The sequence below is a fragment of the Triturus cristatus genome, chromosome 12 (genome assembly GCF_964204655.1).
Source record: "Triturus cristatus chromosome 12, aTriCri1.1, whole genome shotgun sequence".
NCBI lineage: Eukaryota > Metazoa > Chordata > Amphibia > Caudata > Salamandridae > Triturus > Triturus cristatus.
Genome location: NC_140595.1, coordinates 724,446,893 through 724,473,322, shown reverse-complemented (window position 1 = coordinate 724,473,322; position 26,430 = coordinate 724,446,893). Strand labels below are relative to the sequence as shown.

General features: G+C 40.5%; 10 non-coding genes across 10 annotated transcripts; all 10 read right to left on the bottom strand.

Moving 5' to 3' along the window:
- Positions 1-947: 947 nt before the first annotated feature.
- TRNAS-AGA (transfer RNA serine (anticodon AGA)) lies at positions 948-1,029 on the bottom strand. The gene has a single exon. It is a non-coding gene; the product is annotated as a tRNA-Ser (tRNA).
- Positions 1,030-3,617: 2,588 nt separating this feature from the next.
- On the bottom strand, positions 3,618-3,689 carry TRNAH-GUG (transfer RNA histidin (anticodon GUG)). Its single transcript has one exon. It is a non-coding gene; the product is annotated as a tRNA-His (tRNA).
- Positions 3,690-4,970: 1,281 nt separating this feature from the next.
- On the bottom strand, positions 4,971-5,052 carry TRNAS-AGA (transfer RNA serine (anticodon AGA)). The gene has a single exon. It is a non-coding gene; the product is annotated as a tRNA-Ser (tRNA).
- Positions 5,053-7,640: 2,588 nt separating this feature from the next.
- On the bottom strand, positions 7,641-7,712 carry TRNAH-GUG (transfer RNA histidin (anticodon GUG)). Its single transcript has one exon. It is a non-coding gene; the product is annotated as a tRNA-His (tRNA).
- A 1,281-nt stretch (positions 7,713-8,993) lies between these two features.
- Positions 8,994-9,075, bottom strand: TRNAS-AGA (transfer RNA serine (anticodon AGA)). The gene has a single exon. It is a non-coding gene; the product is annotated as a tRNA-Ser (tRNA).
- A 2,588-nt stretch (positions 9,076-11,663) lies between these two features.
- TRNAH-GUG (transfer RNA histidin (anticodon GUG)) lies at positions 11,664-11,735 on the bottom strand. The gene has a single exon. It is a non-coding gene; the product is annotated as a tRNA-His (tRNA).
- Positions 11,736-13,015: 1,280 nt separating this feature from the next.
- On the bottom strand, positions 13,016-13,097 carry TRNAS-AGA (transfer RNA serine (anticodon AGA)). Its single transcript has one exon. It is a non-coding gene; the product is annotated as a tRNA-Ser (tRNA).
- Positions 13,098-17,038: 3,941 nt separating this feature from the next.
- On the bottom strand, positions 17,039-17,120 carry TRNAS-AGA (transfer RNA serine (anticodon AGA)). The gene has a single exon. It is a non-coding gene; the product is annotated as a tRNA-Ser (tRNA).
- Positions 17,121-21,061: 3,941 nt separating this feature from the next.
- TRNAS-AGA (transfer RNA serine (anticodon AGA)) lies at positions 21,062-21,143 on the bottom strand. The gene has a single exon. It is a non-coding gene; the product is annotated as a tRNA-Ser (tRNA).
- A 3,941-nt stretch (positions 21,144-25,084) lies between these two features.
- Positions 25,085-25,166, bottom strand: TRNAS-AGA (transfer RNA serine (anticodon AGA)). The gene has a single exon. It is a non-coding gene; the product is annotated as a tRNA-Ser (tRNA).
- Positions 25,167-26,430: the final 1,264 nt, after the last annotated feature.

Sequence of the window (26,430 nt, the reverse complement as noted above, 5' to 3'; positions counted from 1 at the left end):
AGTGATCCATCTACACTTTTATAGGGAGGATGTCGCCGTGAGCTCCTCCCAGCTATCACACGAACAGCAGAAAAGCAAGATAAATACACAGTTGAGGGGTGGGCTGCATGGTTATGTTTTTGAGTAAATATTGAAACTGACCTCAGTGGCTCATTAGCAGAGCTGCGGCTAATGACTGGTGCCAAATCATGATGAAGCAAGCACCATGGCTCGTAGGGGACCCACAACACGCTTTTCTTAGCTCACTGAATTAAAGTATAAACTTCCGCCGTGTGTGAGTGGTAAAGGCTTGTTAATATGGTTCCTTTTCCAATTCAAGTCTGACAACAAGAGGCAGGAACCACGTGGCTTCGGAAGCTCAGGAAAGTAGCCACCAACCACAGAGAAAGAGAGAACTGGCAGTATGAGAGGTGGAGAAAACAGAAGCGGGAGCAAGGAGCTCAAATGAGATTGATGGCGTTTAAATAGAGCGCGTAAAGGAACAGTTACACAGCTAAGAAATGGGAAAGACAGACTAGGGAAAAAAACACAGAAAGAGCCTGTAGATGAAATTCTCTTCCTGGGACAGCAGGTTAAGAGAAATTACACATGGAGAGGTTAAGCATGTAACACGGGGGAGAATAAAAAAGAAAATGCAGTTTTATGAAGTGTGTTTGCCAATCCAGCCAGCACTTTTGTTCTATTTCTCTCTTTGCGTCTTTTATTGGTAAAGTAACTTTCAAGTGCATGCGCAGGTATGAATGAGAGAGCAACCGTATAATAATTTGAAGCGTTTACACCAGTGCTAAAGTAGGAATGAGGTGTAGCAAAGACATGAAAGAGGTAGCGATAACAAATATGTGGAGAGGCAATAGTGACACAAAAATAAGCCACCTATTTATAAAACTGAAATGGAAGAAATACTAAAGGTTAACTTCTGAAATTGTAGCCGATAATAAAAAGATTCTTGTTGTTGGCAGGATTCGAACCTGCGCGGGGATACCCCAATGGATTTCTAGTCCATCGCCTTAACCACTCGGCCACAACAACTTGCTGTAGGCTGCCTACAAATATTTTGTTTGAAAGTTTTGAAGTTTTCCCACATCAAAGTACTGATATTCTGCAATGCGCTTTTTGAAAACAATGTTTTTTTCATCATGCACGTTCTGTCCTAAAAACAAAAATTGCATGAGTATATCTCTGGATCTGTAAAAGGATACGCTTGAATTCAAACTCTCTTGTGGCACTCAAGTTTTTTGGACCCTGTTGCACTCTGTTTTTGCGCTGCTTTTAGTCTACGACCCATATTACAGAAGTCAACCATCTCTGAGTATTTGGGACTCCTTTGTAAGTGCCTTATCTTTAATCCTTGAAAAGCTCTATAATAAAGGGGTCTGTCAAAGATTGCTTGAATGGAAGATAAAAGAAGGCCCACTTGTCTCACCAAATGCAGTAGAGAAACCTGATGTTTTACTCATGTTATCCTTAGTTCAGTTTTTGTTAGACCTGGCATCCTTAAGGTGGCCTACCAGCAACCTTTTTGCTTTTCACCTCACGTTTTGCTGTATCTTTATGTTGGCCGTAGGACTCTAATCACTTTATCACTACTGTGAGAAAGTGGCTCTGTATATACTGTTCCCAAATAGGTACAGTGTGCACAGAGTCCCCAGTCCCCAGAGGTTTGGCAGAGGCTAAAGTTAGATATAACCTTACTCTCTAAAGTGGTAGCTTGCCGAGCAGTAAGGCAGTATCAGAGTACAGTGTAAAACATTTGTTGTACACACTCAGTCAGCAAATGGTCTCGCACACTCAAGAACTGAACTCTAGGCCATTGGTTTGCATACAAAAGATATTGTTGTTTTATTTTAGAACCAACAATAGGTATCAAAATATACTTTCTCAGAATGAGATGCTTTAGTTAAATACTTTGCAATAGGCAATTGACTTTTGCAGGTCATAGTTACAGTTTATTGCAATAGGCAACACAATTTGAATCACAATAATATATTGAGCTCAATGGGAATTTTAAGTTATATGCAATTAATTACTTTCAGGATTACTTTTCTAAATCCAGGACTGGATCCTAGATTCAGTCCTGGGACAGTTCTTGGAAACAAGTGAGTAAATTCGTTTTAGTTACTGTTGTGATTTTTAAGCAATATTTTGCTATTTTAAAAGTTGACACTTAGAAACTTTTGCTGATCAAATTACCAATGTTATCCTATGGAAGGAAATTCACTTAGCAGGTAAGTGGGGTTATGGTTACGTTTTCTAGGTCAGTGTTGGATCCTAGATCCAGCACTACTGTACCACCTGTAAGCAGTTGAGAAACTGCGTTTAAGTTATACAGGCCATTTTTAAGGAATATTTACATGTTTGCAAAATCGACACTTAGAAGAAATTTCACAGAAAAACAGTCAATGGTTTCCTATGGAAGAAAATTCAAGTTACGGGTAAAGTACGTTCTCGTTACTTTTGTAATCCAGTGCTGGGCTCCTAGGCTCAGTACTGGGACATCTATCTAAAACAGGTAAACAATTACGTTTTCACAGTTGGTACGATTTTTAAACAATATTTGTAAGTTTCAAAAATCGACACTTAGAAAATTTTCAGCAAAAAGCAGGCAATGATATCCCATGGAAGGAAATTCGAGTTACTGGTAAGTACGGTTAAAATTACTTTTCAGGGTCAGTACCGAGCTCCAAGATGCAGCACTGAGGTCTCTCCTGATAACAGGTGAGTAAATCAGAATTCGTTGTTCGGCTGATTTTAGATGAATATTTTAAAGTTCCAAAACTCCACACCACTTAGAAGAATTTCCAAGTGAAACCACTCAATGTTAGCCTATGGAAGAAAAGTGAGTTATCGGCTTTTAGGTAAGTACTCGACTGGCAGAGTTATGGTTCTGGGCATAGACTCAGGGGTCTCCCAGGGGAGTCCCAGCCTACTTGCCAAGCCTTAAACTCCCCTTTTATTACATATAATTTACAACTAAGGTAGGCCCTAGGTAGTCCTAGGTGCATGATGCTATGTAAGTAAAAAATAAGATATGTACTTTGGTGGTTCGCGTGTCCTGTAAGTACCAAACAGTCTATTTCATTTTTCACTACTGTGAGGTCTACCCCTCTCATAGGTTAGCTCTGTGTATTCCCCTGTACTTTTAATTTGGTAATTCCATATCGGAGAGGAGTAGCTTTATTTATTTATTGAAAATCCTACTTACTGGTGAGGTTGGATTTAACTTTACTATTTTAGAAATGCCACTTTTAGAGAGTGAACATTTCTCTGCACTTACTGCTCTATTTGCCTGAAACCTGGCCCCAATACACGTCTGGATTGGGCTGGGTGACAGCAAAATTTGTGCCTTCCCTCTAGAGAGCCACAACACAGGTCACTCAACTGCACCTGGGGGGTGAGCTCCGCTCCCCCTCCACCCACAATAGGTTCAAGAACGATAATTTATGTAAGTAAATACATTATAGCTACAGCTTATAATCATGCGAGTTTAAATCATTTGTTGTTAGATGGTTTAAATATTTGAAAGGATCTGTTTTTAATAGACATTTTACAAAAACCACTGGTACATTTGCTAATTCTGTAAAATTAACACCCAACTGCCGTGACATTGCCAACCACAATGCCGTGACTCGGATTCGAACCGAGGTTGCTGCGGCCACAACGCAGAGTACTAACCACTATACGATCACGGCGAGCTACTTGGGCTCGACGACATACAGTGACATGGAGAATTTATAATTCGGAACACTCAGGGCTGTTCCTGTGATAGGCTGGATGTATTCATTGCTTCCTCATTCCTCATTCAGAGGCTGCGTCTCCTCAGTGGTTGATAGGCTGAAACCGTTTCCTGGCCGCCTGCTTGTGAAATGCCAGGAGTCAAAGATCACACATTACACTTGCGGACCTGTGATGGGACACCAATGCAGAGAAACCCACCTGGCACAGACCTTCTATTCTGTCTATTAGACCTGCATCTTCCCTGCACCTTTCAAGCCATTTGTATGTGAAGCAAGAAAGAGTTAGAGAGTGATCCATCTACACTTTTATAGGGAGGATGTCGCCGTGAGCTCCTCCCAGCTAATCACACGAACAGCAGAAAAGCAAGATAAATACACAGTTGAGGGGTGGGCTGCATGGTTATGTTTTTGAGTAAATATTGAAACTGACCTCAGTGGCTCATTAGCAGAGCTGCGGCTAATGACTGGTGCCAAATCATGATGAAGCAAGCACCATGGCTCGTAGGGGACCCACAACACGCTTTTCTTAGCTCACTGAATTAAAGTATAAACTTCCGCCGTGTGTGAGTGGTAAAGGCTTGTTAATATGGTTCCTTTTCCAATTCTAGTCTGACAACAAGAGGCAGGAACCACGTGGCTTAGGAAGCTCAGGAAAGTAGCCAACAACCACAGAGAAAGAGAGAACTGGCAGTATGAGAGGTGGAGAAAACAGAAGCGGGAGCAAGGAGCTCAAATGAGATTGATGGCGTTTAAATAGAGCGCGTAAAGGAACAGTTACACAGCTAAGAAATGGGAAACACAGACTAGGGAAAAAAACACAGAAAGAGCCTGTAGATGAAATTCTCTTCCTGGGACAGCAGGTTAAGAGAAATTACACATGGGGAGGTTAAGCATGTAACACGGGGGAGAATAAAAAAGAAAATGCAGTTTTATGAAGTGTGTTTGCCAATCCAGCCAGCACTTTTGTTCTATTTCTCTCTTTGCGTCTTTTATTGGTAAAGTAACTTTCAAGTGCAAGCGCAGGTATGAATGAGAGAGCAACCGTATAATAATTTGAAGCGTTTACACCAGTGCTAAAGTAGGAATGAGGTGTAGCAAAGACATGAAAGAGGTAGTGATAACAAATATGTGGAGAGGCAATAGTGACACAAAAATAAGCCACCTATTTTTAAAACTGAAATGGAAGAAATACTAAAGGTTAACTTTTGAAATTGTAGCCGATAATAAAAAGATTCTCGTTGTTGGCAGGATTCGAACCTGCGCGGGGATACCCCAATGGATTTCTAGTCCATTGCCTTAACCACTCGGCCACAACAACTTGCTGTAGGCTGCCTACAAATATTTTGTTTGAAAGTTTTGAAGTTTTCCCACATCAAAGTACTGATATTCTGCAATGCGCTTTTTAAAAACAATGTTTTTTTCATCATGCACGTTCTGTCCTAAAAACAAAAATTGCATGAGTATATCTCTGGATCTGTAAAAGGATACGCTTGCATTCAAACTCTCTTGTGGCACTCAAGTTTTTTGGACCCTGTTGCACTCTGTTTTTGCGCTGCTTTTAGTCTACGACCCATATTACAGAAGTCAACCATCTCTGAGTATTTGGGACTCCTTTGTAAGTGCCTTATCTTTAATCCTTGAAAAGCTCTATAATAAAGGGGTCTGTCAAAGATTGCTTGAATGGAAGATAAAAGAAGGCCCACTTGTCTCACCAAATGCAGTAGAGAAACCTGATGTTTTACTCATGTTATCCTTAGTTCAGTTTTTGTTAGACCTGGCATCCTTAAGGTGGCCTACCAGCAACCTTTTTGCTTTTCACCTCACGTTTTGCTGTATCTTTATGTTGGCCTTAGGACTCTAATCACTTTATCACTACTGTGAGAAAGTGGCTCTGTATATACTGTTCCCAAATAGGTACAGTGTGCACAGAGTCCCCAGTCCCCAGAGGTTTGGCAGAGGCTAAAGTTAGATATAACCTTACTCTCTAAAGTGGTAGCTTGCCGAGCAGTAAGGCAGTATCAGAGTACAGTGTAAAACATTTGTTGTACACACTCAGTCAGCAAATGGTCTCACACACTCAAGAACTGAACTCTAGGCCATTGGTTTGCATACAAAAGATATTGTTGTTTTATTTTAGAACCAACAATAGGTATCAAAATATACTTTCTCAGAATGAGATGCTTTAGTTAAATACTTTGCAATAGGCAATTGACTTTTGCAGGTCATAGTTACAGTTTATTGCAATAGGCAACACAATTTGAATCACAATAATACATTGAGCTCAATGGGAATTTTAAGTTATATGCAATTAATTACTTTCAGGATTACTTTTCTAAATCCAGGACTGGATCCTAGATTCAGTCCTGGGACAGTTCTTGGAAACAAGTGAGTAAATTCGTTTTAGTTACTGTTGTGATTTTTAAGCAATATTTTGCTATTTTAAAAGTTGACACTTCGAAACTTTTGCTGATCAAATTACCAATGTTATCCTATGGAAGGAAATTCACTTAGCAGGTAAGTGGGGTTATGGTTACGTTTTCTAGGTCAGTGTTGGATCCTAGATCCAGCACTACTGTACCACCTGTAAGCAGTTGAGAAACTGCGTTTAAGTTATACAGGCGATTTTTAAGGAATATTTACATGTTTGCAAAATCGACACTTAGAAGAAATTTCACAGAAAAACAGTCAATGGTTTCCTATGGAAGAAAATTCAAGTTACGGGTAAAGTACGTTCTCGTTACTTTTGTAATCCAGTGCTGGGCTCCTAGGCTCAGTACTGGGACATCTATCTAAAACAGGTAAACAATTACGTTTTCACAGTTGGTACGATTTTTAAAGAATATTTGTAAGTTTCAAAAATCGACACTTAGAAAATTTTCAGCAAAAAGCAGGCAATGATATCCCATGGAAGGAAATTCGAGTTACTGGTAAGTACGGTTAAAATTACTTTTCAGGGTCAGTACCGAGCTCCAAGATGCAGCACTGAGGTCTCTCCTGATAACAGGTGAGTAAATCAGAATTCGCTGTTCGGCTGATTTTAGATGAATATTTTAAAGTTCCAAAACTCCACACCACTTAGAAGAATTTCCAAGTGAAACCACTCAATGTTAGCCTATGGAAGAAAAGTGAGTTATCGGCTTTTAGGTAAGTACTCGACTGGCAGAGTTATGGTTCTGGGCATAGACTCAGGGGTCTCCCAGGGGAGTCCCAGCCTACTTGCCAAGCCTTAAACTCCCCTTTTATTACATATAATTTACCCCTAAGGTGGGCCCTAGGTAGTCCTAGGTGCATGATGCTATGTAAGTAAAAAATAAGATATGTACTTTGGTGGTTCGCGTGTCCTGTAAGTACCAAACAGTCTATTTCATTTTTCACTACTGTGAGGTCTACCCCTCTCATAGGTTAGCTCTGTGTATTCCCCTATACTTTTAATTTGGTAATTCCATATCGGAGAGGAGTAGCTTTATTTATTTATTGAAAATCCTACTTACTGGTGAGGTTGGATTTAACTTTACTATTTTAGAAATGCCACTTTTAGAGAGTGAACATTTCTCTGCACTTACTGCTCTATTTGCCTGAAACCTGGCCCCAATACACGTCTGGATTGGGCTGGGTGACAGCAAAATTTGTGCCTTCCCTCTAGAGAGCCACAACACAGGTCACTCAACTGCACCTGGGGGGTGAGCTCCGCTCCCCCTCCACCCACAATAGGTTCAAGAACGATAATTTATGTAAGTAAATACATTATAGCTACAGCTTATAATCATGCGAGTTTAAATCATTTGTTGTTAGATGGTTTAAATATTTGAAAGGATCTGTTTTTAATAGACATTTTACAAAAACCACTGGTACATTTGCTAATTCTGTAAAATTAACACCCAACTGCCGTGACATTGCCAACCACAATGCCGTGACTCGGATTCGAACCGAGGTTGCTGCGGCCACAACGCAGAGTACTAACCACTATACAATCACGGCGAGCTACTTGGGCTCGACGACATACAGTGACATGGAGAATTTATAATTCGGAACACTCAGGGCTGTTCCTGTGATAGGCTGGATGTATTCATTGCTTCCTCATTCCTCATTCAGAGGCTGCGTCTCCTCAGTGGTTGATAGGCTGAAACCGTTTCCTGGCCGCCTGCTTGTGAAATGCCAGGAGTCAAAGATCACACATTACACTTGCGGACCTCTGATGGGACACCAATGCAGAGAAACCCACCTGGCACAGACCTTCTATTCTGTCTATTAGACCTGCATCTTCCCTGCACCTTTCAAGCCATTTGTATGTGAAGCAAGAAAGAGTTAGAGAGTGATCCATCTACACTTTTATAGGGAGGATGTTGCCGTGAGCTCCTCCCAGCTAATCACACGAACAGCAGAAAAGCAAGATAAATACACAGTTGAGGGGTGGGCTGCATGGTTATGTTTTTGAGTAAATATTGAAACTGACCTCAGTGGCTCATTAGCAGAGCTGCGGCTAATGACTGGTGCCAAATCATGATGAAGCAAGCACCATGGCTCGTAGGGGACCCACAACACGCTTTTCTTAGCTCACTGAATTAAAGTATAAACTTCCGCCGTGTGTGAGTGGTAAAGGCTTGTTAATATGGTTCCTTTTCCAATTCAAGTCTGACAACAAGAGGCAGGAACCACGTGGCTTCGGAAGCTCAGGAAAGTAGCCACCAACCACAGAGAAAGAGAGAACTGGCAGTATGAGAGGTGGAGAAAACAGAAGCGGGAGCAAGGAGCTCAAATGAGATTGATGGCGTTTAAATAGAGCGCGTAAAGGAACAGTTACACAGCTAAGAAATGGGAAAGACAGACTAGGGAAAAAAACACAGAAAGAGCCTGTAGATGAAATTCTCTTCCTGGGACAGCAGGTTAAGAGAAATTACACATGGGGAGGTTAAGCATGTAACACGGGGGAGAATAAAAAAGAAAATGCAGTTTTATGAAGTGTGTTTGCCAATCCAGCCAGCACTTTTGTTCTATTTCTCTCTTTGCGTCTTTTATTGGTAAAGTAACTTTCAAGTGCATGCGCAGGTATGAATGAGAGAGCAACCGTATAATAATTTGAAGCGTTTACACCAGTGCTAAAGTAGGAATGAGGTGTAGCAAAGACATGAAAGAGGTAGCGATAACAAATATGTGGAGAGGCAATAGTGACACAAAAATAAGCCACCTATTTATAAAACTGAAATGGAAGAAATACTAAAGGTTAACTTCTGAAATTGTAGCCGATAATAAAAAGGTTCTCGTTGTTGGCATGATTCGAATCTGCGCGGGGATACCCCAATGGATTTCTAGTCCATCGCCTTAACCACTCGGCCACAACAACTTGCTGTAGGCTGCCTACAAATATTTTGTTTGAAAGTTTTGAAGTTTTCCCACATCAAAGTACTGATATTCTGCAATGCGCTTTTTAAAAACAATGTTTTTTTCATCATGCACGTTCTGTCCTAAAAACAAAAATTGCATGAGTATATCTCTGGATCTGTAAAAGGATACGCTTGCATTCCAACTCTCTTGTGGCACTCAAGTTTTTTGGACCCTGTTGCACTCTGTTTTTGCGCTGCTTTTAGTCTACGACCCATATTACAGAAGTCAACCATCTCTGAGTATTTGGGACTCCTTTGTAAGTGCCTTATCTTTAATCCTTGAAAAGCTCTATAATAAAGGGGTCTGTCAAAGATTGCTTGAATGGAAGATAAAAGAAGGCCCACTTGTCTCACCAAATGCAGTAGAGAAACCTGATGTTTTACTCATGTTATCCTTAGTTCAGTTTTTGTTAGACCTGGCATCCTTAAGGTGGCCTACCAGCAACCTTTTTGCTTTTCACCTCACGTTTTGCTGTATCTTTATGTTGGCCTTAGGACTCTAATCACTTTATCACTACTGTGAGAAAGTGGCTCTGTATATACTGTTCCCAAATAGGTACAGTGTGCACAGAGTCCCCAGTCCCCAGAGGTTTGGCAGAGGCTAAAGTTAGATATAACCTTACTCTCTAAAGTGGTAGCTTGCCGAGCAGTAAGGCAGTATCAGAGTACAGTGTAAAACATTTGTTGTACACACTCAGTCAGCAAATGGTCTCACACACTCAAGAACTGAACTCTAGGCCATTGGTTTGCATGCAAAAGATATTGTTGTTTTATTTTAGAACCAACAATAGGTATCAAAATATACTTTCTCAGAATGAGATGCTTTAGTTAAATACTTTGCAATAGGCAATTGACTTTTGCAGGTCATAGTTACAGTTTATTGCAATAGGCAACACAATTTGAATCACAATAATACATTGAGCTCAATGGGAATTTTAAGTTATATGCAATTAATTACTTTCAGGATTTCTTTTCTAAATCCAGGACTGGATCCTAGATTCAGTCCTGGGACAGTTCTTGGAAAAAAGTGAGTAAATTCGTTTTAGTTACTGTTGTGATTTTTAAGCAATATTTTGCTATTTTAAAAGTTGACACTTCGAAACTTTTGCTGATCAAATTACCAATGTTATCCTATGGAAGGAAATTCACTTAGCAGGTAAGTGGGGTTATGGTTACGTTTTCTAGGTCAGTGTTGGATCCTAGATCCAGCACTACTGTACCACCTGTAAGCAGTTGAGAAACTGCGTTTAAGTTATACAGGCGATTTTTAAGGAATATTTACATGTTTGCAAAATCGACACTTAGAAGAAATTTCACAGAAAAACAGTCAATGGTTTCCTATGGAAGAAAATTCAAGTTACGGGTAAAGTACGTTCTCGTTACTTTTGTAATCCAGTGCTGGGCTCCTAGGCTCAGTACTGGGACATCTATCTAAAACAGGTAAACAATTACGTTTTCACAGTTGGTACGATTTTTAAAGAATATTTGTAAGTTTCAAAAATCGACACTTAGAAAATTTTCAGCAAAAAGCAGGCAATGATAACCCATGGAAGGAAATTCGAGTTACTGGTAAGTACGGTTAAAATTACTTTTCAGGGTCAGTACCGAGCTCCAAGATGCAGCACTGAGGTCTCTCCTGATAACAGGTGAGTAAATCAGAATTCGTTATTCGGCTGATTATAGATGAATATTTTAAAGTTCCAAAACTCCACACCACTTAGAAGAATTTCCAAGTGAAACCACTCAATGTTAGCCTATGGAAGAAAAGTGAGTTATCGGCTTTTAGGTAAGTACTCGACTGGCAGAGTTATGGTTCTGGGCATAGACTCAGGGGTCTCCCAGGGGAGTCCCAGCCTACTTGCCAAGCCTTAAACTCCCCTTTTAATACATATAATTTACACCTAAGATAGGCCCTAGGTAGTCCTAGGTGCATGATGCTATGTAAGTAAAAAATAAGATATGTACTTTGGTGGTTCGCGTGTCCTGTAAGTACCAAACAGTCTATTTCATTTTTCACTACTGTGAGGTCTACCCCTCTCATAGGTTAGCTCTGTGTATTCCCCTATACTTTTAATTTGGTAATTCCATATCGGAGAGGAGTAGCTTTATTTATTTATTGAAAATCCTACTTACTGGTGAGGTTGGATTTAACTTTACTATTTTAGAAATGCCACTTTTAGAGAGTGAACATTTCTCTGCACTTACTGCTCTATTTGCCTGAAACCTGGCCCCAATACACGTCTGGATTGGGCTGGGTGACAGCAAAATTTGTGCCTTCCCTCTAGAGAGCCACAACACAGGTCACTCAACTGCACCTGGGGGGTGAGCTCCGCTCCCCCTCCATCCCCAATAGGTTCAAGAACGATAATTTATGTAAGTAAATACATTATAGCTACAGCTTATAATCATGCAAGTTTAAATCATTTGTTGTTAGATGGTTTAAATATTTGAAAGGATCTGTTTTTAATAGACATTTTACAAAAACCACTGGTACATTTGCTAATTCTGTAAAATTAACACCCAACTGCCGTGACATTGCCAACCACAATGCCGTGACTCGGATTCGAACCGAGGTTGCTGCGGCCACAACGCAGAGTACTAACCACTATACTATCACGGCGAGCTACTTGGGCTCAACGACATACAGTGACATGGAGAATTTATAATTCGGAACGCTCAGGGCTGTTCCTGTGATAGGCTGGATGTATTCATTGCTTCCTCATTCCTCATTTAGAGGCTGCGTCTCCTCAGTGGTTGATAGGCTGAAACCGTTTCCTGGCCGCCTGCTTGTGAAATGCCAGGAGTCAAAGATCACACATTACACTGGCGGACCTGTGATGGGACACCAATGCAGAGAAACCCACCTGGCACAGACCTTCTATTCTGTCTATTAGACCTGCATCTTCCCTGCACCTTTCAAGCCATTTGTATGTGAAGCAAGAAAGAGTTAGAGAGTGATCCATCTACACTTTTATAGGGAGGATGTCGCCGTGAGCTCCTCCCAGCTATCACACGAACAGCAGAAAAGCAAGATAAATACACAGTTGAGGGGTGGGCTGCATGGTTATGTTTTTGAGTAAATATTGAAACTGACCTCAGTGGCTCATTAGCAGAGCTGCGGCTAATGACTGGTGCCAAATCATGATGAAGCAAGCACCATGGCTCGTAGGGGACCCACAACACGCTTTTCTTAGCTCACTGAATTAAAGTATAAACTTCCGCCGTGTGTGAGTGGTAAAGGCTTGTTAATATGGTTCCTTTTCCAATTCAAGTCTGACAACAAGAGGCAGGAACCACGTGGCTTCGGAAGCTCAGGAAAGTAGCCACCAACCACAGAGAAAGAGAGAACTGGCAGTATGAGAGGTGGAGAAAACAGAAGCGGGAGCAAGGAGCTCAAATGAGATTGATGGCGTTTAAATAGAGCGCGTAAAGGAACAGTTACACAGCTAAGAAATGGGAAAGACAGACTAGGGAAAAAAACACAGAAAGAGCCTGTAGATGAAATTCTCTTCCTGGGACAGCAGGTTAAGAGAAATTACACATGGAGAGGTTAAGCATGTAACACGGGGGAGAATAAAAAAGAAAATGCAGTTTTATGAAGTGTGTTTGCCAATCCAGCCAGCACTTTTGTTCTATTTCTCTCTTTGCGTCTTTTATTGGTAAAGTAACTTTCAAGTGCATGCGCAGGTATGAATGAGAGAGCAACCGTATAATAATTTGAAGCGTTTACACCAGTGCTAAAGTAGGAATGAGGTGTAGCAAAGACATGAAAGAGGTAGCGATAACAAATATGTGGAGAGGCAATAGTGACACAAAAATAAGCCACCTATTTATAAAACTGAAATGGAAGAAATACTAAAGGTTAACTTCTGAAATTGTAGCCGATAATAAAAAGATTCTTGTTGTTGGCAGGATTCGAACCTGCGCGGGGATACCCCAATGGATTTCTAGTCCATCGCCTTAACCACTCGGCCACAACAACTTGCTGTAGGCTGCCTACAAATATTTTGTTTGAAAGTTTTGAAGTTTTCCCACATCAAAGTACTGATATTCTGCAATGCGCTTTTTGAAAACAATGTTTTTTTCATCATGCACGTTCTGTCCTAAAAACAAAAATTGCATGAGTATATCTCTGGATCTGTAAAAGGATACGCTTGCATTCAAACTCTCTTGTGGCACTCAAGTTTTTTGGACCCTGTTGCACTCTGTTTTTGCGCTGCTTTTAGTCTACGACCCATATTACAGAAGTCAACCATCTCTGAGTATTTGGGACTCCTTTGTAAGTGCCTTATCTTTAATCCTTGAAAAGCTCTATAATAAAGGGGTCTGTCAAAGATTGCTTGAATGGAAGATAAAAGAAGGCCCACTTGTCTCACCAAATGCAGTAGAGAAACCTGATGTTTTACTCATGTTATCCTTAGTTCAGTTTTTGTTAGACCTGGCATCCTTAAGGTGGCCTACCAGCAACCTTTTTGCTTTTCACCTCACGTTTTGCTGTATCTTTATGTTGGCCGTAGGACTCTAATCACTTTATCACTACTGTGAGAAAGTGGCTCTGTATATACTGTTCCCAAATAGGTACAGTGTGCACAGAGTCCCCAGTCCCCAGAGGTTTGGCAGAGGCTAAAGTTAGATATAACCTTACTCTCTAAAGTGGTAGCTTGCCGAGCAGTAAGGCAGTATCAGAGTACAGTGTAAAACATTTGTTGTACACACTCAGTCAGCAAATGGTCTCGCACACTCAAGAACTGAACTCTAGGCCATTGGTTTGCATACAAAAGATATTGTTGTTTTATTTTAGAACCAACAATAGGTATCAAAATATACTTTCTCAGAATGAGATGCTTTAGTTAAATACTTTGCAATAGGCAATTGACTTTTGCAGGTCATAGTTACAGTTTATTGCAATAGGCAACACAATTTGAATCACAATAATATATTGAGCTCAATGGGAATTTTAAGTTATATGCAATTAATTACTTTCAGGATTACTTTTCTAAATCCAGGACTGGATCCTAGATTCAGTCCTGGGACAGTTCTTGGAAACAAGTGAGTAAATTCGTTTTAGTTACTGTTGTGATTTTTAAGCAATATTTTGCTATTTTAAAAGTTGACACTTAGAAACTTTTGCTGATCAAATTACCAATGTTATCCTATGGAAGGAAATTCACTTAGCAGGTAAGTGGGGTTATGGTTACGTTTTCTAGGTCAGTGTTGGATCCTAGATCCAGCACTACTGTACCACCTGTAAGCAGTTGAGAAACTGCGTTTAAGTTATACAGGCCATTTTTAAGGAATATTTACATGTTTGCAAAATCGACACTTAGAAGAAATTTCACAGAAAAACAGTCAATGGTTTCCTATGGAAGAAAATTCAAGTTACGGGTAAAGTACGTTCTCGTTACTTTTGTAATCCAGTGCTGGGCTCCTAGGCTCAGTACTGGGACATCTATCTAAAACAGGTAAACAATTACGTTTTCACAGTTGGTACGATTTTTAAAGAATATTTGTAAGTTTCAAAAATCGACACTTAGAAAATTTTCAGCAAAAAGCAGGCAATGATATCCCATGGAAGGAAATTCGAGTTACTGGTAAGTACGGTTAAAATTACTTTTCAGGGTCAGTACCGAGCTCCAAGATGCAGCACTGAGGTCTCTCCTGATAACAGGTGAGTAAATCAGAATTCGTTGTTCGGCTGATTTTAGATGAATATTTTAAAGTTCCAAAACTCCACACCACTTAGAAGAATTTCCAAGTGAAACCACTCAATGTTAGCCTATGGAAGAAAAGTGAGTTATCGGCTTTTAGGTAAGTACTCGACTGGCAGAGTTATGGTTCTGGGCATAGACTCAGGGGTGTCCCAGGGGAGTCCCAGCCTACTTGCCAAGCCTTAAACTCCCCTTTTATTACATCTAATTTACACCTAAGGTAGGCCCTAGGTAGTCCTAGGTGCATGATGCTATGTAAGTAAAAAATAAGATATGTACTTTGGTGGTTCGCGTGTCCTGTAAGTACCAAACAGTCTATTTCATTTTTCACTACTGTGAGGTCTACCCCTCTCATAGGTTAGCTCTGTGTATTCCCCTATACTTTTAATTTGGTAATTCCATATCGGAGAGGAGTAGCTTTATTTATTTATTGAAAATCCTACTTACTGGTGAGGTTGGATTTAACTTTACTATTTTAGAAATGCCACTTTTAGAGAGTGAACATGTCTCTGCACTTACTGCTCTATTTGCCTGAAACCTGGCCCCAATACACGTCTGGATTGGGCTGGGTGACAGCAAAATTTGTGCCTTCCCTCTAGAGAGCCACAACACAGGTCACTCAACTGCACCTGGGGGGTGAGCTCCGCTCCCCCTCCACCCCCAATAGGTTCAAGAACGATAATTTATGTAAGTAAATACATTATAGCTACAGCTTATAATCATGCAAGTTTAAATCATTTGTTGTTAGATGGTTTAAATATTTGAAAGGATCTGTTTTTAATAGACATTTTACAAAAACCACTGGTACATTTGCTAATTCTGTAAAATTAACACCCAACTGCCGTGACATTGCCAACCACAATGCCGTGACTAGGATTCGAACCGAGGTTGCTGCGGCCACAACGCAGAGTACTAACCACTATACGATCACGGCGAGCTACTTGGGCTCAACGACATACAATGACATGGAGAATTTATAATTCGGAACACTCAGGGCTGTTCCTGTGATAGGCTGGATGTATTCATTGCTTCCTCATTCCTCATTCAGAGGCTGCATCTCCTCAGTGGTTGATAGGCTGAAACCGTGTCCTGGCCGCCTGCTTGTGAAATGCCAGGAGTCAAAGATCACACATTACACTTGCGGACCTGTGATGGGACACCAATGCAGAGAAACCCACCTGGCACAGGCCTTCTATTCTGTCTATTAGACCTGCATCTTCCCTGCACCTTTCAAGCCATTTGTATGTGAAGCAAGAAAGAGTTAGAGAGTGATCCATCTACACTTTTATAGGGAGGATGTCGCCGTGAGCTCCTCCCAGCTAATCACACGAACAGCAGAAAAGCAAGATAAATACACTGTTGAGGGGTGGGCTGCATGGTTATGTTTTTGAGTAAATATTGAAACTGACCTCAGTGGCTCATTAGCAGAGCTGCGGCTAATGACTGGTGCCAAATCATGATGAAGCAAGCACCATGGCTCGTAGGGGACCCACAACACGCTTTTCTTAGCTCACTGAATTAAAGTATAAACTTCCGCCGTGTGTGAGTGGTAAAGGCTTGTTAATATGGTTCCTTTTCCAATTCAAGTCTGACAACAAGAGGTAGGAACCACGTGGCTTCGGAAGCTCAGGAAAGTAGCCACCAACCACAGAGAAAGAGAGAACTGGCAGTATGAGAGGTGGAGAAAACAGAAGCGGGAGCAAGGAGCTCAAATGAGATTGATGGCGTTTAAATAGAGCGCGTAAAGGAACAGTTACACAGCTAAGAAATGGGAAAGACAGACTAGGGAAAAAAACACAGAAAGAGCCTGTAGATGAAATTCTCTTCCTGGGACAGCAGGTTAAGAGAAATTACACATGGGGAGGTTAAGCATGTAACACGGGGGAGAATAAAAAAGAAAATGCAGTTTTATGAAGTGTGTTTGCCAATCCAGCCAGCACTTTTGTTCTATTTCTCTCTTTGCGTCTTTTATTGGTAAAGTAACTTTCAAGTGCATGCGCAGGTATGAATGAGAGAGCAACCGTATAATAATTTGAAGTGTTTACACCAGTGCTAAAGTAGGAATGAGGTGTAGCAAAGACATGAAAGAGGTAGCGATAACAAATATGTGGAGAGGCAATAGTGACACAAAAATAAGCCACCTATTTATAAAACTGAAATGGAAGAAATACTAAAGGTTAACTTCTGAAATTGTAGCCGATAATAAAAAGATTCTCGTTGTTGCCAGGATTCGAACCTGCGCGGGGATACCCCAATGGATTTCTAGTCCATCGCCTTAACCACTCGGCCACAACAACTTGCTGTAAGCTGCCTACAAATATTTTGTTTGAAAGTTTTGAAGTTTTCCCACATCAAAGTACTGATATTCTGCAATGCGCTTTTTAAAAACAATGTTTTTTTCATCATGCACGTTCTGTCCTAAAAATAAAAATTGCATGAGTATATCTCTGGATCTGTAAAAGGATACGCTTGCATTCAAACTCTCTTGTGGCACTCAAGTTTTTTGGACCCTGTTGCACTCTGTTTTTGTGCTGCTTTTAGTCTACGACCCATATTACAGAAGTCAACCATCTCTGATTATTTGGGACTCCTCTGTAAGTGCCTTATCTGTAATCCTTGAAAAGCTCTATAATAAAGGGGTCTGTCAAAGATTGCTTGAATGGAAGATAAAAGAAGGCCCACTTGTCTCACCAAATGCAGTAGAGAAACCTGATGTTTTACTCATGTTATCCTTAGTTCAGTTTTTGTTAGACCTGGCATCCTTAAGGTGGCCTACCAGCAACCTTTTTGCTTTTCACCTCACGTTTTGCTGTATCTTTATGTTGGCCGTAGGACTCTAATCACTTTATCACTACTGTGAGAAAGTGGCTCTGTATATACTGTTCCCAAATAGGTACAGTGTGCACAGAGTCCCCAGTCCCCAGAGGTTTGGCAGAGGCTAAAGTTAGATATAACCTTACTCTCTAAAGTGGTAGCTTGCCGAGCAGTAAGGCAGTATCAGAGTACAGTGTAAAACATTTGTTGTACACACTCAGTCAGCAAATGGTCTCGCACACTCAAGAACTGAACTCTAGGCCATTGGTTTGCATACAAAAGATATTGTTGTTTTATTTTAGAACCAACAATAGGTATCACAATATACTTTCTCAGAATGAGATGCTTTAGTTAAATACTTTGCAATAGGCAATTGACTTTTGCAGGTCATAGTTACAGTTTATTGCAATAGGCAACACAATTTGAATCACAATAATACATTGAGCTCAATGGGAATTTTAAGTTATATGCAATTAATTACTTTCAGGATTACTTTTCTAAATCCAGGACTGGATCCTAGATTCAGTCCTGGGACAGTTCTTGGAAACAAGTGAGTAAATTCGTTTTAGTTACTGTTGTGATTTTTAAGCAATATTTTGCTATTTTAAAAGTTGACACTTCGAAACTTTTGCTGATCAAATTACCAATGTTATCCTATGGAAGGAAATTCACTTAGCAGGTAAGTGGGGTTATGGTTACGTTTTCTAGGTCAGTGTTGGATCCTAGATCCAGCACTACTGTACCACCTGTAAGCAGTTGAGAAACTGCGTTTAAGTTATACAGGCGATTTTTAAGGAATATTTACATGTTTGCAAAATCGACACTTAGAAGAAATTTCACAGAAAAACAGTCAATGGTTTCCTATGGAAGAAAATTCAAGTTACGGGTAAAGTACGTTCTCGTTACTTTTGTAATCCAGTGCTGGGCTCCTAGGCTCAGTACTGGGACATCTATCTAAAACAGGTAAACAATTACGTTTTCACAGTTGGTACGATTTTGAAAGAATATTTGTAAGTTTCAAAAATCGACACTTAGAAAATTTTCAGCAAAAAGCAGGCAATGATATCCCATGGAAGGAAATTCGAGTTACTGGTAAGTACGGTTAAAATTACTTTTCAGGGTCAGTACCGAGCTCCAAGATGCAGCACTGAGGTCTATCCTGATAACAGGTGAGTAAATCAGAATTCGTTGTTCGGCTGATTTTAGATGAATATTTTAAAGTTCCAAAACTCCACACAACTTAGAAGAATTTCCAAGTGAAACCACTCAATGTTAGCCTATGGAAGAAAAGTGAGTTATCGGCTTTTAGGTAAGTACTCGACTGGCAGAGTTATGGTTCTGGGCATAGACTCAGGGGTCTCCCAGGGGAGTCCCAGCCTACTTGCCAAGCCTTAAACTCCCCTTTTATTACATATAATTTACACCTAAGGTAGGCCCTAGGTAGTCCTAGTTGCATGATGCTATGTAAGTAAAAAATAAGATATGTACTTTGGTGGTTCGCGTGTCCTGTAAGTACCAAACAGTCTATTTCATTTTTCACTACTGTGAGGTCTACCCCTCTCATAGGTTAGCTCTGTGTATTCCCCTATACTTTTAATTTGGTAATTCCATATCGGAGAGGAGTAGCTTTATTTATTTATTGAAAATCCTACTTACTGGTGAGGTTGGATTTAACTTTACTATTTTAGAAATGCCACTTTTAGAGAGTGAACATGTCTCTGCACTTACTGCTCTATTTGCCTGAAACCTGGCCCCAATACACGTCTGGATTGGGCTGGGTGACAGCAAAATTTGTGCCTTCCCTCTAGAGAGCCACAACACAGGTCACTCAACTGCACCTGGGGGGTGAGCTCCGCTCCCCCTCCACCCCCAATAGGTTCAAGAACGATAATTTATGTAAGTAAATACATTATAGCTACAGCTTATAATCATGCAAGTTTAAATCATTTGTTGTTAGATGGTTTAAATATTTGAAAGGATCTGTTTTTAATAGACATTTTACAAAAACCACTGGTACATTTGCTAATTCTGTAAAATTAACACCCAACTGCCGTGACATTGCCAACCACAATGCCGTGACTAGGATTGGAACCGAGGTTGCTGCGGCCACAACGCAGAGTACTAACCACTATACGATCACGGCGAGCTACTTGGGCTCAACGACATACAATGACATGGAGAATTTATAATTCGGAACACTCAGGGCTGTTCCTGTGATAGGCTGGATGTATTCATTGCTTCCTCATTCCTCATTCAGAGGCTGCATCTCCTCAGTGGTTGATAGGCTGAAACCGTGTCCTGGCCGCCTGCTTGTGAAATGCCAGGAGTCAAAGATCACACATTACACTTGCGGACCTGTGATGGGACACCAATGCAGAGAAACCCACCTGGCACAGGCCTTCTATTCTGTCTATTAGACCTGCATCTTCCCTGCACCTTTCAAGCCATTTGTATGTGAAGCAAGAAAGAGTTAGAGAGTGATCCATCTACACTTTTATAGGGAGGATGTCGCCGTGAGCTCCTCCCAGCTAATCACACGAACAGCAGAAAAGCAAGATAAATACACTGTTGAGGGGTGGGCTGCATGGTTATGTTTTTGAGTAAATATTGAAACTGACCTCAGTGGCTCATTAGCAGAGCTGCGGCTAATGACTGGTGCCAAATCATGATGAAGCAAGCACCATGGCTCGTAGGGGACCCACAACACGCTTTTCTTAGCTCACTGAATTAAAGTATAAACTTCCGCCGTGTGTGAGTGGTAAAGGCTTGTTAATATGGTTCCTTTTCCAATTCAAGTCTGACAACAAGAGGTAGGAACCACGTGGCTTCGGAAGCTCAGGAAAGTAGCCACCAACCACAGAGAAAGAGAGAACTGGCAGTATGAGAGGTGGAGAAAACAGAAGCGGGAGCAAGGAGCTCAAATGAGATTGATGGCGTTTAAATAGAGCGCGTAAAGGAACAGTTACACAGCTAAGAAATGGGAAAGACAGACTAGGGAAAAAAACACAGAAAGAGCCTGTAGATGAAATTCTCTTCCTGGGACAGCAGGTTAAGAGAAATTACACATGGGGAGGTTAAGCATGTAACACGGGGGAGAATAAAAAAGAAAATGCAGTTTTATGAAGTGTGTTTGCCAATCCAGCCAGCACTTTTGTTCTATTTCTCTCTTTGCGTCTTTTATTGGTAAAGTAACTTTCAAGTGCATGCGCAGGTATGAATGAGAGAGCAACCGTATAACAATTTGAAGCGTTTACACCAGTGCTAAAGTAGGAATGAGGTGTAGCAAAGACATGAAAGAGGTAGCGATAACAAATATGTGGAGAGGCAATAGTGACACAAAAATAAGCCACCTATTTATAAAACTGAAATGGAAGAAATACTAAAGGTTAACTTCTGAAATTGTAGCCGATAATAAAAAGATTGTCGTTGTTGGCAGGATTCGAACCTGCGCGGGGATACCCCAATGGATTTCTAGTCCATTGCCTTAACCACTCGGCCACAACAACTTGCTGTAAGCTGCCTACAAATATTTTGTTTGAAAGTTTTGAAGTTTTCCCACATCAAAGTACTGATATTCTGCAATGCGCTTTTTAAAAACAATGTTTTTTTCATCATGCACGTTCTGTCCTAAAAATAAAAATTGCATGAGTATATCTCTGGATCTGTAAAAGGATACGCTTGCATTCAAACTCTCTTGTGGCACTCAAGTTTTTTGGACCCTGTTGCACTCTGTTTTTGTGCTGCTTTTAGTCTACGACCCATATTACAGAAGTCAACCATCTCTGATTATTTGGGACTCCTTTGTAAGTGCCTTATCTTTAATCCTTGAAAAGCTCTATAATAAAGGGGTCTGTCAAAGATTGCTTGAATGGAAGATAAAAGAAGGCCCACTTGTCTCACCAAATGCAGTAGAGAAACCTGATGTTTTACTCATGTTATCCTTAGTTCAGTTTTTGTTAGACCTGGCATCCTTAAGGTGGCCTACCAGCAACCTTTTTGCTTTTCACCTCACGTTTTGCTGTATCTTTATGTTGGCCGTAGGACTCTAATCACTTTATCACTACTGTGAGAAAGTGGCTCTGTATATACTGTTCCCAAATAGGTACAGTGTGCACAGAGTCCCCAGTCCCCAGAGGTTTGGCAGAGGCTAAAGTTAGATATAACCTTACTCTCTAAAGTGGTAGCTTGCCGAGCAGTAAGGCAGTATCAGAGTACAGTGTAAAACATTTGTTGTACACACTCAGTCAGCAAATGGTCTCACACACTCAAGAACTGAACTCTAGGCCATTGGTTTGCATACAAAAGATATTGTTGTTTTATTTTAGAACCAACAATAGGTATCAAAATATACTTTCTCAGAATGAGATGCTTTAGTTAAATACTTTGCAATAGGCAATTGACTTTTGCAGGTCATAGTTACAGTTTATTGCAATAGGCAACACAATTTGAATCACAATAATACATTGAGCTCAATGGGAATTTTAAGTTATATGCAATTAATTACTTTCAGGATTACTTTTCTAAATCCAGGACTGGATCCTAGATTCAGTCCTGGGACAGTTCTTGGAAACAAGTGAGTAAATTCGTTTTAGTTACTGTTGTGATTTTTAAGCAATATTTTGCTATTTTAAAAGTTGACACTTAGAAACTTTTGCTGATCAAATTACCAATGTTATCCTATGGAAGGAAATTCACTTAGCAGGTAAGTGGGGTTATGGTTACTTTTTCTAGGTCAGTGTTGGATCCTAGATCCAGCACTACTGTACCACCTGTAAGCAGTTGAGAAACTGCGTTTAAGTTATACAGGCGATTTTTAAGGAATATTTACATGTTTGCAAAATCGACACTTAGAAGAAATTTCACAGAAAAACAGTCAATGGTTTCCTATGGAAGAAAATTCAAGTTACGGGTAAAGTACGTTCTCGTTACTTTTGTAATCCAGTGCTGGGCTCCTAGGCTCAGTACTGGGACATCTATCTAAAACAGGTAAACAATTACGTTTTCACAGTTGGTACGATTTTTAAAGAATATTTGTAAGTTTCAAAAATCGACACTTAGAAAATTTTCAGCAAAAAGCAGGCAATGATATCCCATGGAAGGAAATTTGAGTTACTGGTAAGTACGGTTAAAATTACTTTTCAGGGTCAGTACTGAGCTCCAAGATGCAGCACTGAGGTCTCTCCTGATAACAGGTGAGTAAATCAGAATTCGTTGTTCGGCTGATTTTAGATGAATATTTTAAAGTTCCAAAACTCCACACCACTTAGAAGAATTTCCAAGTGAAACCACTCAATGTTAGCCTATGGAAGAAAAGTGAGTTATCGGCTTTTAGGTAAGTACTCGACTGGCAGAGTTATGGTTCTGGGCATAGACTCAGGGGTCTCCCAGGGGAGTCCCAGCCTACTTGCCAAGCCTTAAACTCCCTTTTTATTACATATAATTTACACCTAAGGTAGGCCCTAGGTAGTCCTAGGTGCATGATGCTATGTAAGTAAAAAATAAGATATGTACTTTGGTGGTTCGCGTGTCCTGTAAGTACCAAACAGTCTATTTCATTTTTCACTACTGTGAGGTCTACCCCTCTCATAGGTTAGCTCTGTGTATTCCCCTATACTTTTTATTTGGTAATTCCATATCGGAGAGGAGTAGCTTTATTTATTTATTGAAAATCCTACTTACTGGTGAGGTTGGATTTAACTTTACTATTTTAGAAATGCCACTTTTAGAGAGTGAACATGTCTCTGCACTTACTGCTCTATTTGCCTGAAACCTGGCCCCAATACACGTCTGGATTGGGCTGGGTGACAGCAAAATTTGTGCCTTCCCTCTAGAGAGCCACAACACAGGTCACTCAACTGCACCTGGGGGGTGAGCTCCGCTCCCCCTCCACCCCCAATAGGTTCAAGAACGATAATTTATGTAAGTAAATACATTATAGCTACAGCTTATAATCATGCAAGTTTAAATCAGTTGTTGTTAGATGGTTTAAATATTTGAAAGGATCTGTTTTTAATAGACATTTTACAAAAACCACTGGTACATTTGCTAATTCTGTAAAATTAACACCCAACTGCCGTGACAATGCCAACCACAATGCCGTGACTCGGATTCGAACCGAGGTTGCTGCGGCCACAAAGCAGAGTACTAACCACTATACGATCACGGCGAGCTACTTGGGCTCAACGACATACAATGACATGGAGAATTTATAATTCGGAACACTCAGGGCTGTTCCTGTGATAGGCTGGATGTATTCATTGCTTCCTCATTCCTCATTCAGAGGCTGCGTCTCCTCAGTGGTTGATAGGCTGAAACCGTTTCCTGGCCGCCTGCTTGTGAAATGCCAGGAGTCAAAGATCACACATTACACTTGCGGACCTGTGATGGGACACCAATGCAGAGAAACCCACCTGGCACAGGCCTTCTATTCTGTCTATTAGACCTGCATCTTCCCTGCACCTTTCAAGCCATTTGTATGTGAAGCAAGAAAGAGTTAGAGAGTGATCCATCTACACTTTTATAGGGAGGATGTCGCCGTGAGCTCCTCCCAGCTAATCACACGAACAGCAGAAAAGCAAGATAAATACACAGTTGAGGGGTGGGCTGCATGGTTATGTTTTTGAGTAAATATTGAAACTGACCTCAGTGGCTCATTAGCAGAGCTGCGGCTAATGACTGGTGCCAAATCATGATGAAGCAAGCACCATGGCTCGTAGGGGACCCACAACACGCTTTTCTTAGCTCACTGAATTAAAGTATAAACTTCCGCCGTGTGTGAGTGGTAAAGGCTTGTTAATATGGTTCCTTTTCCAATTCAAGTCTGACAACAAGAGGCAGGAACCACGTGGCTTCGGAAGCTCAGGAAAGTAGCCACCAACCACAGAGAAAGAGAGAACTGGCAGTATGAGAGGTGGAGAAAACAGAAGCGGGAGCAAGGAGCTCAAATGAGATTGATGGCGTTTAAATAGAGCGCGTAAAGGAACAGTTACACAGCTAAGAAATGGGAAAGACAGACTAGGGAAAAAAACACAGAAAGAGCCTGTAGATGAAATTCTCTTCCTGGGACAGCAGGTTAAGAGAAATTACACATGGGGAGGTTAAGCATGTAACACGGGGGAGAATAAAAAAGAAAATGCAGTTTTATGAAGTGTGTTTGCCAATCCAGCCAGCACTTTTGTTCTATTTCTCTCTTTGCGTCTTTTATTGGTAAAGTAACTTTCAAGTGCATGCGCAGGTATGAATGAGAGAGCAACCGTATAATAATTTGAAGCGTTTACACCAGTGCTAAAGTAGGAATGAGGTGTAGCAAAGACATGAAAGAGGTAGCGATAACAAATATGTGGAGAGGCAATAGTGACACAAAAATAAGCCACCTATTTATAAAACTGAAATGGAAGAAATACTAAAGGTTAACTTCTGAAATTGTAGCCGGTAATAAAAAGATTCTCGTTGTTGGCAGGATTCGAACCTGCGCGGGGATACCCCAATGGATTTCTAGTCCATCGCCTTAACCACTCGGCCACAACAACTTGCTGTAAGCTGCCTACAAATATTTTGTTTGAAAGTTTTGAAGTTTTCCCACATCAAAGTACTGATATTCTGCAATGCGCTTTTTAAAAACAATGTTTTTTTCATCATGCACGTTCTGTCCTAAAAATAAAAATTGCATGAGTATATCTCTGGATCTGTAAAAGGATACGCTTGCATTCAAACTCTCTTGTGGCACTCAAGTTTTTTGGACCCTGTTGCTCTCTGTTTTTGTGCTGCTTTTAGTCTACGACCCATATTACAGAAGTCAACCATCTCTGATTATTTGGGACTCCTTTGTAAGTGCCTTATCTGTAATCCTTGAAAAGCTCTATAATAAAGGGGTCTGTCAAAGATTGCTTGAATGGAAGATAAAAGAAGGCCCACTTGTCTCACCAAATGCAGTAGAGAAACCTGATGTTTTACTCATGTTATCCTTAGTTCAGTTTTTGTTAGACCTGGCATCCTTAAGGTGGCCTACCAGCAACCTTTTTGCTTTTCACCTCACGTTTTGCTGTATCTTTATGTTGGCCGTAGGACTCTAATCACTTTATCACTACTGTGAGAAAGTGGCTCTGTATATACTGTTCCCAAATAGGTACAGTGTGCACAGAGTCCCCAGTCCCCAGAGGTTTGGCAGAGGCTAAAGTTAGATATAACCTTACTCTCTAAAGTGGTAGCTTGCCGAGCAGTAAGGCAGTATCAGAGTACAGTGTAAAACATTTGTTGTACACACTCAGTCAGCAAATGGTCTCGCACACTCAAGAACTGAACTCTAGGCCATTGGTTTGCATACAAAAGATATTGTTGTTTTATTTTAGAACCAACAATAGGTATCAAAATATACTTTCTCAGAATGAGATGCTTTAGTTAAATACTTTGCAATAGGCAATTGACTTTTGCAGGTCATAGTTACAGTTTATTGCAATAGGCAACACAATTTGAATCACAATAATACATTGAGCTCAATGGGAATTTTAAGTTATATGCAATTAATTACTTTCAGGATTAGTTTTCTAAATCCAGGACTGGATCCTAGATTCAGTCCTGGGACAGTTCTTGGAAACAAGTGAGTAAATTCGTTTTAGTTACTGTTGTGATTTTTAAGCAATATTTTGCTATTTTAAAAGTTGACACTTCGAAACTTTTGCTGATCAAATTACCAATGTTATCCTATGGAAGGAAATTCACTTAGCAGGTAAGTGGGGTTATGGTTACGTTTTCTAGGTCAGTGTTGGATCCTAGATCCAGCACTACTGTACCACC